The sequence below is a fragment of the Myxocyprinus asiaticus genome, chromosome 5 (assembly GCF_019703515.2).
Source record: "Myxocyprinus asiaticus isolate MX2 ecotype Aquarium Trade chromosome 5, UBuf_Myxa_2, whole genome shotgun sequence".
NCBI classification, from domain to species: Eukaryota; Metazoa; Chordata; class Actinopteri; order Cypriniformes; family Catostomidae; genus Myxocyprinus; species Myxocyprinus asiaticus.
In genome coordinates this window covers 45,486,496-45,498,550 of record NC_059348.1, presented here as the reverse complement: position 1 = coordinate 45,498,550, position 12,055 = coordinate 45,486,496, and the positions used below count along the sequence as shown (strand labels likewise).

The 12,055-nt window shown below is 36.5% G+C and overlaps 1 pseudogene; it reads left to right on the top strand.

Moving 5' to 3' along the window:
* The first annotated feature begins 1,666 nt into the window (after window positions 1-1,666).
* LOC127440443 (tripartite motif-containing protein 16-like protein) lies at window positions 1,667-9,595 on the top strand (annotated as a pseudogene).
* Window positions 9,596-12,055: the final 2,460 nt, after the last annotated feature.

Sequence of the window (12,055 nt, the reverse complement as noted above, 5' to 3'; positions counted from 1 at the left end):
CAATGCAGGTGAATGGGTGTCAACATTTTAGAGCTCTTAAAATCACATAAGCCAGCATTAAATAATCCATAGGACTCCAGTGGTTAAATCATATCTTCAGAAGCAATATGATAGGTGTGGGTGAGAAACAGATCAATATTTAAGTCCTTTTTTACTAAAAATTCACCTCCCTGCTCAGTAAATCTCCACTTTCACTTTCACATTCATCTTCTTGTGTTTTTGATGATTTACATTCTTCATGCATATCAACCCCCTACTGCGCAGGGAGAAGAATTTCTAGCAACAAATATCTTAAATATTGATCTTTTTCTACCCCACACCTATCATATCACTTCTAAAGATATGGATAATAACACTGGAGTCATATGGATTACTTTTATGATGCCTTTATGTGCTTTTTAGGGCGTCAACATTTTGGCACCCATTCATTTGTATTGTATGGACCTACAGAGCTGAAATATTCTTCTCAAAATCATAATTTGCATTCTGCAGAAGAAAGAAAGTCATATACATTTGGGATGGCATGAGTGCGAGTAAATGATGGGAGAATTGTTATTTTTGGGTGAACTATCCCTTTAACTCAAAAGACGGCAGATGGTCCACCTCAATGTTTCTATTGCAAGTCCCTATGTTACCTATGTTAAGACTATTGCATAATTTTATTTTTTTATTTATATAAATTTATATTAAGTTAACTCCTTTAAACCAAAAAATATTTATCAGCTGATTAATCAAGAAGTTTTATGTAAGATCTAATTTAAGCCTATATATCAGAGTGCTGTAAAGGATTTATAATATTACAATATAAATTTTTTTTTTTTTTTTTTTTTATGTTCATGTTAAAGGAAAAATAAAAGTTAAGCTCAGTCGTCAACATTTGTGGCATTATGTTGATTACCATAAGAAATAATTTTGACTCGTCACTCCTTTTCTTTAAAAAGAAGCAAAAATTGAGGTTACAGTGAGGCACTTAAAATGGAAGTGAATGGGGCAATTTTTTTAGAAGTTTAAAGGCAGAAATATTATAAAAGCACTTACATTACTTTTTCTGTTAAAACTTGTCATGTCGCCATGGCAAAGGAGTTGTAAAATTGGATATAACTTTACACAAAAAAGGTTAGTAAGCGATTTTATTACACTAAAACCATGTTAACACACATATTGTTTATGTATTGTGGCCATAGACTACTTTTAAACAGTGAGTATTTTAATGTTTACGGATTGGCCACATTCACTTTCATTGTAAATGCCTCAGTGCAACCTAGAATTTTTGTATTTTTGTATTTTTCTTTTTTTTTTTTTTTCTTTTTTTTTTTACAGACAATGAGGGGCAAGTCGAAATAAATTTTGTGATAATCGACATTATGTCACAAATGCTGTTGATTGAGCTTAACTTATATTGAACCTGGAACATTTCTTTAAACCAGTGGTGGGGAACATCAGGCCTCAGGGCCGTATAAGGCCCGAGAGACCATTTTACCCGGCCCCTGAGGCCATTCGAGAAATAATTTGAAAAGCAAAAAAAATACCTTGATTCCATAAACTGTAAAAAATAATAATAATAATAATAATAATAATAATAATAATAATAAAATATATATATATAGAGAGAGAGAGAGAGAGAGAGAGAGATAGATAGATATAGATATATAATATATAATAACAACACAAAATAATGTTTTTTATTTCATGAAAATGATTTTTCAGGTGCTTGAGCATGTAACAGAATGTATATGTTCATTTCAACCCAGAATCAGAAATTGGCAGCAATTTTTATGGTAAATATGTGTATGGCCCTGCTTTGAACCGTGTGTAGTGTGAGTGCGTGCCCTCTACTGGTTCACTGTGGCTTTGCATTCTTTACACTCTCAGAGTCTGTCTATGAGGTTGTCACACAGTGGACATTTTTATTACCTTACTGGCACAACTGTTTTCAAACATTTCCTTAACATTGAACCAGGAAACACCCCAGTTCAGTCTAAATGAAACATACTGCTGTATGTGTCTCTTTGTTCAGTAAAATGGCAGAAGCCAGAATTTCATGGTCTCAGGATGAATTCAGCTGTTCAATCTCCCTAAATGTACTGAAGGATCCAGTGACCATTCCCTGTGGACACAGTTACTGTATGAGCTGTATTACAGACTGCTGGGATCAGGATGATCAGAAGAGAGTCTACAGTTGCCCCCAGTGCAGACAGACCTTCACTCCAAGACCTGTTTTAGGTAAAAACGCCATGCTAGCTGAAGTGGTGGAGAAACTCAAGAAGAAAGAACTACAAGCTGCTCATCCTGCTCAATGTTATGCTGGACCTGAAGATGTGGAGTGTGACGTCTGTACTGAGAGAAAACACAAAGCTGTCAAGTCCTGTCTGGTTTGCCTGAACTACTTCTGTCAAAATCACCTTGATCAACATGAGAATCTCTTCAAAGGTAACAGACACAACTTGATCAATGCTACTAGACGACTGCAGGAGATGATCTGCCCTGTACATAATAAACTGATGGAAATTTACTGTTGTACTGACAAAAAGTGCATTTGCTATCTGTGCACAAAAGACAAACACAAAAACCATGACACTGTATCAAATGCAGCAGAGAGGACCAAGAAACAGGTATGAACCTAAAGCATATTACAAAAATGAAGTGTTCATAGAACATCATGGGCCTGTTTTTATTTATTGATTTTTGGTGCATTCATCGAATCAATTATTTCAAGTAAATGCATTCACTTTAAATGTTGCCATAATTGTAACAATTGCCTGTTCAGATTAAGTAAGTTTAAGAGGCTTTCTTGCAAAAGTGCTTGAAAAGATTTGTATGCCAGTTATTCCCTTCATTTGGTTGTAAATTGTTTAATTATTATATCCTTCATCTTGTGTTTTCTAGAAATAAATTACATGGAAAGCAAAGTGTTTGTTGTCTTAAACTTATGACAACATCACATGAATAGTCATGAGACAGAAGCACTCATAAAACACTAACTCGTTAGACACTTAACAATTGACATGGTATATAACAAAGCTAACAATCAACTAACTGATGTTATTCTAACTCATTTTAAAAAGTGGAACAAATGCACGCTGACTTCACAAGACGTCAAGGTTCTAAATGTGACCACAAAATCAACAACCAACAGTGTAAATAAAGCTGGCAAAAGGTCACACAGTGCAACCAAATTATTTATTTCTGCTGATGTGGGGACACCAGGGCTTTGTCCGAAATCGCCTAATATGAGAGTATGTACTGCATTTGATGAAGAACGTTTTCTCAGCCGGTAAAAAATACGTTCTTTAGGTATGCAGATGAGTGATATGAATACATTTCTAGACATATATGACATAGTTGCAACTGCCGTGAACATTTACTCTGGTTTTGTTAAACAATACAATTTAACCACAAGGAACAACTTTCTTGGTACATATAGCACTTACAGTTGAAATGAGCCACTCGACTGTCGCTCGGTTCTTACTGTTTTTTATTTAATTCATTGCTTTGAATATGATGATGCATTATGGAACAGTACAGCATAAAGGGATGTATGCATATGCAGACGCAGCCCAGCACTCTGACAAATTGGTATACATGCAGCTAGTTAGCACATAGAAAAATAAATTAACATATGCACCACAGATGTGACAGCAACTATCGGTTGAAATCAAAAGAAATTATTGATTTTAATTAAGAAACTAAATGGATACAAAGACTGTATCTTGCTAATACTTTAGATTAAAAAAAAATATTGACCACTCGATGCCACAATTGACCGATTAAGATCAATTATTTCTGAGAAATATGTGAAATAAGTGCTCAAATACAGTAGCTGTGTCCATTATGATAATTATTATACTGTATAATATAATTTCCAACAGAGACTCTTGGGAGAGACACGGAGAAAATTGCATCAGACAAGCCAGAAGAAATAGAAGGAGCTTCATGAGCTTAGAGAGACTATAGGGTCTCACAAGGTGAGTTTTGAACAGAAGAACAACTGCTGGCTGCTGGAAGAGCTGTTTCCCAGTGCTGGAGCACTTTCCAGTCCCACTGAACCCCACTGTGGGTAACAGGCTGTGTGAGGTACCAGTAAGAGCTGATGGTCCTCTCTCTGTGTGTCCTAACAGCACTCTGCACAGTCAGCAGTGGAGGACAGTGAGAGGATCTTTACTAAGCTGATCCACTCCATTGAGAGAAGCTGCTCTGAGGTGACACAGCTGATCAGAGATCAGGAAAAGTCTGCAGTGAGTCGAGCTGAAGGACTCTTGGAGCGACTGGAGCAGGAGATTGCTGAGCTAGAGCAGCTTTCACACACAGAGGATCACATCCATTTCCTTCAGGTAACAGAGTGCTGACAAACAGGACAGTGGTCTTTTAGTGGGATATTTTTATTACAGAGAGTTTCTTAGCATTCCAAGCAGTTCATTTTAAGATTGTTCCTGCATGTGACATACATTTTACTGTTGTTTTTCTTTGTGTAGAGTTTCCAGTCTCTCTCTGTCACTCCTGGATCTACAGACTCACCCAGCATCACTGATGGTTCTCTCTTCTCTTTTGATGATGATGAAAATATGTCTCCCAACTGAGAGAGGAACTGGAAGAATTCTGCAGAGAAGAGATAAAAAAGATGTCTGATAGAGGTAAAGCACTGGAGCATTCAGTTGACTTTATGTCAAAAGTAGTGTAGTTTGTCTTTACATTAAATGTTTTTTTGTTGGTTTTTTTAGTATTGTGGATTGAGATCATTACAACCCCTGAACCCGAGACCAGGAAGAAGTTCCTAAAATGTAAGAATCTATGAAAAAAAGTTAATCAATCCATTCATCAATCAGTCAATCAATTCATCAATCAGTCAATCAATCAATATGCTTGTTTACAGATAAACAACTATGGGATCAAACAACAGTTCATCAATCTTAATTCTCATTTTACATAAAAATCATTTATTCAGATGTATTTAGTTTAGAACAAAAAACTAATTTGAGAAATGCAATCTTAAAAATGAATTTCATCGAAATATATTTTCTGCTGTGCAATTTTAAAACAGAGCGACTCCAATATATATATATATATATATATATATATATATATATATATATACTGTACACATTCACAAACTCAGGTTTATGATATTAATAACAGTGAGACACTCCCATGTGCAGGCCTTTTCTCTAAAGTCTATCTCTTGCCTTCATAACAGAGTTACTGACCATGATACACCTAAAAGTAACTTGGGGAAAAAAAAAACTTTTATTAGTGGTGCTTGCTTTAGTAAAGCATCACTATCATTATCTAAATTATTTTTCCAGCTTGATCTCATGAAGATTATGTGACTGGGGCAATGATATTACCTGGTTCCGACATATATTATGGCAGTTTCGAGGTGAAATGTCCATTGTGTGGCACTAAAGCAAGTTACATTCAAACAGATGATTTTTTAAAGGTTAATGCTCTATTGAGTTTTAAATCAACAAAACCGGCCTCCCTACCCTCTACATTAAATCTAAACCAATAGTATCATAAAAAGCAAAGTGTGACATGAAAAAACACATTTGCTGAAGCAAACATTTTGTGGTATTTCTACACTTTCAGCTGCTCTTCAGGACTCATAAACCCGATCCTTTGAATCACAAGTGCAACCCTCTATCAGTCAAGCTAGAATCGTGCTAGAAGAAAAAAGCTTCTAAATATACTTGGTTAATCTAATGCAAATGTTAAAATGTATCGCCGTGTGTTGGGCCTCATGTATTCAGATAGAAGACAAAGGCAGGCCTAACACAGTCGTAAAAACCTAACTCAAGCCCCCACATTCCAATTCGTAAATTATACTGATAAAAATCGCGCCAAAATCAAACAAAGGGAGTCCAAAACAGACTACAAATCCCATGAAGCCTTGCTCACTAAAGGATCGAACTCTCAACTCCTATTGAGACATCATCAGGAGTTGAATGAAATGCTTTCGGGATTTGCTTCCAGCAACTTTGTTTGCAGCGTGTGGATGCAGCTCTTCGCTGCTCTCAGGTGCAACCTCGTGGCACAAGGAAGTAACGTCAGACTTGAAACTGTGGCCATACAATCTCCATCTCGCTGGACGAGTTGAGATTACTCTGTGTTCAACCGAACACTCTTAACGGATCCGAAGGAGACCGCCGGACAATTCGCATCTTCATCCGTTTGCCTACAGAAGTGAAGAGATTAAAGATTTCTCTTCCATCTTCAATCAAGTCGACATTTCTGAGTTCTCCGCCAGCCCGCCGAGAATCAACAGCCTTACCGCCCACCGACAGAACGAGGAAACGGCCTCCCGTCATCACCCGAGCCTCAATGAACCGGGTCAGAGTTAAAGGACAGAGGAAAACACATTCTACCTGTGTCCTCATGCGATTCAAGTAAGAGGTTTACATCTGGGCAGAGATAGAATATTATAGTGTGTTATTCTTGTGTTTCAAGGTTTTTGCTTTTACAGTTTACGGACCGCCATGTCCGCTCATTATTAATACTCAGGGTATTAATTATCACAAATTTGTTTTGCTGTATTGTGGTCCAACCAAATTGGATTGTTGTGCAATTTCGCCATCGCGGGTGAGACAGGTAAACTGAGTTCATCCATTAAATAGTCAAAGTACGCGGGACTGTTTATGAGCCGTCCACCGTGTCTCTGAGCGATGAACTAACAGCTGCTTTCTCTCCCACGATCGCGAAATCGGCTTTAGGGCCGTCACTTAATTCTCTCTCTCGTACTAACCACACACACACACACACACACACACGCAGGCACGCGACCCCTCACAAACATTCTGGCACACATTTTGGCTCGTAGATAGCTTAAGTGCTAAAGCCCAGCTTTGTCCCTAAGCTATCGTACAAGCGAAATACACGCAGTAACTGGTAGACGCCAGTCGCCATTGACTGGTTTCTCTCCGCCCCATTCGTGGTCATATTACCTGGCCGGAAGTCTCGCGTGACATACTCTCCATGAGAGTCACGTCCGCCATTTTGTGCACGTCCCTCCTTACACACACACACACACACACACACACACACACACACTGTCACACACAGACCTTATGTGTTATAGGATTATTTTTATTTCCATATCTAATCATATCACTGTTTAGTTTGTAGTTGTAAGTCGGAAGTTTATTGACTGCATTGTATTAATTATTAATTGATATTACTGTATAAATAAACTTTGTTTATATTACAAAGAGAAGTGTTTTGGTTTGTTTTGCATGTGTCATGCTGACGGGATGTCAGTGCTCGGATTCAAACCTTCATTCATTGTTTTTCCCGAAAATCGATATTCTCCGGATGTCGATTTTCCTAAGAAAACAGTCTAATATTGAGACTGTTTTACTATCTGGTTATTAGTCCCTGATTCCAGGGTGGTGCCCCGTCAATGTTAATCCTGATTAATATTCTATTGATTTTTGATTATTGATAATTATCTTTGATGATTGTTGAATTTGAATGATCAATAAGCTAGTGTTAATTTTAATTAATGTTTCATTGATGTTAACAATTAACAATTATCTTTGATAATTGTTGATTTAAAGGATTAAAAAAAAGCTAACATTAATTCTCATCAATGTTCTATTGATTTTAATAATTAATAATTATCTTTGATAATTATTAATTATTGCTAATAACCAAAGTTGCTCCTAAACATAGCGCACTACATTTACTGGAGCCCCATACGAGGTTTTAATTAGTTAGATTCAATTGATTAATTTAAATATTAATTAATAACTACAGAAATAATTATTAATTATTTCTGATAGTAACACTGATCCAAACAACCAGTAAAGCCCTAAACGTGCAAGTCATGTGCCATAGTAAAAGTGTTCTGATGTCATAAGATAGCATTGAGTGAGGACAGGGCGAAACATATGTGTCTAGTAACTTATGCCAATTTATAATATATCGTTTGAAATCGAATAAAAGAAACTGGTGCGATACGTAAAAGAAGCCATGTAAAAATTATTATGCAAAAGTGTAGGTATTGAAACGTGTTTCAATTTCAGCAATAACCTGCTGAAGCTTGATTATAACTGCCAGTGGAAACATGCTTAGAGACTTGGGGGTGGGCTCAAGTGCTTTTGGCAACTGCTTAGAGACGCCCTAGAAACTATCCATAACACCCTAGCAACTGAAAATGGATCAGAGGGATATCTTCGGATAAGAATGCCCTTGAGACTTGAGGGTTGGCTCTTTTCACATGGGCCAGCAAGTAGCCAGTATCTTCATGACCATATCCATATCTCGGCACCAGAACACGTAGACGAGAGTGAGCTCTTTTTTTACTCAGGCTGTGTACTTAAGCCCTTGGTGGGACATTGTGACAGCTAGTTTTGCCTAGTTGCTAGGGATTTTTTTTTTTTTTTTTTTTTTTTGAAAATGTACCAGAAAATCTAGTGTGGTGATTGAAATTCAGTTTACCAGATTTACATATGGATTATATGCTTTGTCTTCATCAGATTATCACCAAGTCACCCTGGATCCCAACTCAATGAACAAACTTGTCTGTTTTTCTGAGCAGAAAAGAAAGATAACTTACATTTACACAGCACAGCCGTATCCTGATCACCCAGATAGATTTGATGGTGTGGAGCAAGTGCTGTGTAAAGACAGTGTGTGTGGATGCTGTTACTGGGAAGTTGTGTGGGGTGGTGCAGTGGATGTATCACTGTCATATAAGAGCATCAGCAGGAAGGGAGATGGTGTTGAATGTGTGTTTGGACGTAATAATCAGTCCTGGAGTTTGTCCTGCTCTGACTCAGAGTATTCATTCTGGCACAATAACATAAAGACCAAACTCCATGTAGTCTCTAGATCCTCTAGAATAGGAATGTATGTGGATCACAGTGCAGGAACCCTGTCCTTCTACAGCGTCTCTGATAAAATTACCCTCATCCACAGAGTCCACACCACATTCACTCAGCCTCTCTATCCTGGGTTTAGGTTTAATTTAATATTAAAATTATTTTTCATTACATGATCAGAAGTTGAACTGTATGATCTAACAATATGATACAGAGTGAATGGGCTGATGATTCAGAGATTCTACAAATACCAAATATCCGAGTAAAAATATTATCAACTGATCTAATAATGATTGTAGAGAATAAGTAGGGAAATAGTCACAATGTCATATCACAAAGTCATTTCTGAGAAAAGCTAAAGACTTGAATGCTTTTTTTACAGGCTGGTCCAGCTAATGTGCATGTGCATTCGATTGGCTTTTTTAACTGTAAGGTGGGACTTCTTTTTCTACATCCGCCATAATGGGTGTTCCAATTTCTCCCATTTATTTTAATACAATTGCTCCATCTTGAGCTAAACAGTCTCTGGCTTTTCGCAATGAGCAATTACTGTCAATGCTACGGCACTGACCAGTCTTTTCTAGACTGGATTTGTTCATCTCATTCGTTACATATATTAAAAAAGGTAGAATTGCATGTTAACATATGCTATTGCTTTCTATCTCATGGTAAATGTGATAGTGTTTGTGTTCTTCACTAAAACAAATAAAAAATTAAATAAAAAGTAAATAATTTAATTACACATTTTTCAAATTATACCATGCTTAATAAAATTAAGTTGGACCAACATAGGAAAATTAATTAAATAAAAACTGGTAAAACAAGTTTGATTAACCTAATGAATTTGAGTTTAAAATGCTATAGAACATTAATTTGACGTAATCTCACTTAATTATGTTATCTTAATGAAACTAACTTATTCTGAATGAAAGACATTTAATTGGATGTAAAAAGTTTATATAATTCAATTAAGTTAAGGTAATGACTTTTTCTAGATTTCACACATGCACATTTCTGAAGATTCATGTGTTCAATTTCAGCAAATGTAGCTCAATAAACATTATACAATTACACAGTATACAGTACAATTATTCAATATGCAATGATTTATTTCAGTTAAAATAGTTTGGAAACTTTTTTGTAATACTAGATCTATTTTAAGTTTTGTTATTGTTTCATTTTATAGTTGTTCATTTATGTTTGTTTGATCTAGATATTTCATGTCTGCATTCATACAAAATTTTGCAATTGAAGTTCTGAGAGACAACTCAAGCTATATTCTAAAACTACAGCTACACCAAATAAACAATATATACACCTATATTGTTGTTTTCTTCAGCAAAGTATATTGTACTGTATCAGCTTCGAGAGTAGTCATGCTTACAAAAAGTTTCAGATAGCTCGCTGCTTTTTCTGTATTTTCACATTGAGTGTTTTTTTATTCTTCTTTTTTTCAAAGTAAGTTGCTTTATCAGAAGAAATATTCTGTAACATCTGGAACTCAATAAATATCAACAAAACGAAGTCTTTCATAATTGCCCGTATTTCTTGAATCATTCTCTTTTTTGTAAGTGGACCACAAGGAGATATTAAAGGGATAGTTCACCCAAAAATGAAAGTTCTCTCATCATTTACTCCTCCTCATGCCGTCCAAGATGTGTGTGACTTTCTCTCATCTGCTAAACACAAACGAAGATTTTTAGAAGAATATTTCAGCTCTGTTGGTCCTCACAATGCAAGGGAATGGGTACCAAAATTGTGAAGCTCCAAAATCACATAAAGGCAACATAAAAGTAATCCACACAACTCCAGTGGTTAAATCCACATCTTCTGAAGCGATATGATAGGTGTGGGTGAGAAACAGATTAATATTTCAGTCCTTTTTTACTATCAGTCTCCACTTTCACTTTCTTCTTTTATTTTTGTCGAGTAGCATTCTTCACGTATATCGCCACCTACTGGGCAGGGAGGAGAATTTATAAAAAATAAAAATAAAATAATAATAATCTGTTTCTCACCCACACATCTTATCGTTTCTGAACATGTAGATTTAACCACTGTAGTCCTATGGATTACTTTTTATGTTGCCTTCTTGTGCTTTTTGGAGCTTCAACATTTTGTTACACATTCACTTGCATTGTGAGGACCTGTAGAGCTGAAATATTCCTCTAAAAATCTTCGTTTGTGTTCAGCAGAAGACAGAAAGTCATACACATCTGGCTTGAGGGTGAGTAAATGATAAGAGGATTTTCATTTTTCGGTTAACTATTTCTGCCAGGGAAGAAATATCAGCTCTACTCTAGCTGTGGGGAAAGTTCATCTACTGCAGTTCTTTTCAGGAAAATAACCGCTTGTAAACACAATCAATTCTAGACAATACAGAGTGCAGCCTGACAAGGAAACGAGCTGAGAGCAACCTCTAGTGTTTCATTGCAGCTTTGCATTTTCTGAAACTATTTGTTTTTGTCTGTATGATGCTCTCACCTAGTGGACATATTTATTAACTCTGTGTGTCCGAAATGGCTCACTTGTTCACTCATTTACTATTTACTATATAGTGGATGTCTCTGAGTGCTCTAAATAAGGCAAGGAGTGAACAAAATGAGTGAGTGAATTCAGACACTGACATATACAGGCAGCGTTGGAGAGAGCAATGGAGATGATGCAGGAACAACTTCATCACATATGAACTTTTATCTTACATGTAGGATAATAATAATCATAATAATAACAATAATAATACTTTTTATTCTTATTAAATGGTATATACAATTAATCTTAATTCTGTTTGTCATGTTTAACCCGTTATTTCCATAATGGTTAAAATATTAATACTGTTAAAAACTGGGGCCTGGGTAGCTCAGTGAGTAAAGATGCTGACTACAACCTGTGGAGTTGAGTTCGAATCCAGGACGTGCTGAGTGACTCCAGCCAGGTCTCCTAAGCAACCAAATTGGCCCAGTTGCTAGGGAGGGTAGAGTCACATGGGGTAACCTCCTCGTGATCGCTATAATGTGGTTCACTCTCAGTGGGAGGTGTGGTGAGTTGTGCATGGATGCCGTGGAGAATAGTCTGAAGCCTCCACATGCTCTATGTCTCCATGGTAAGGCGCTCAACAAGCCATGTGATAAGATGCCAGATTGACTGAGGCAGAGGCAACTGAGATTCATCCTCTGCCACCCGGACTGGTCACTACACCACCACGAGGACTTAAGAGTGCATTGGGAATTGGGCATTCCAAA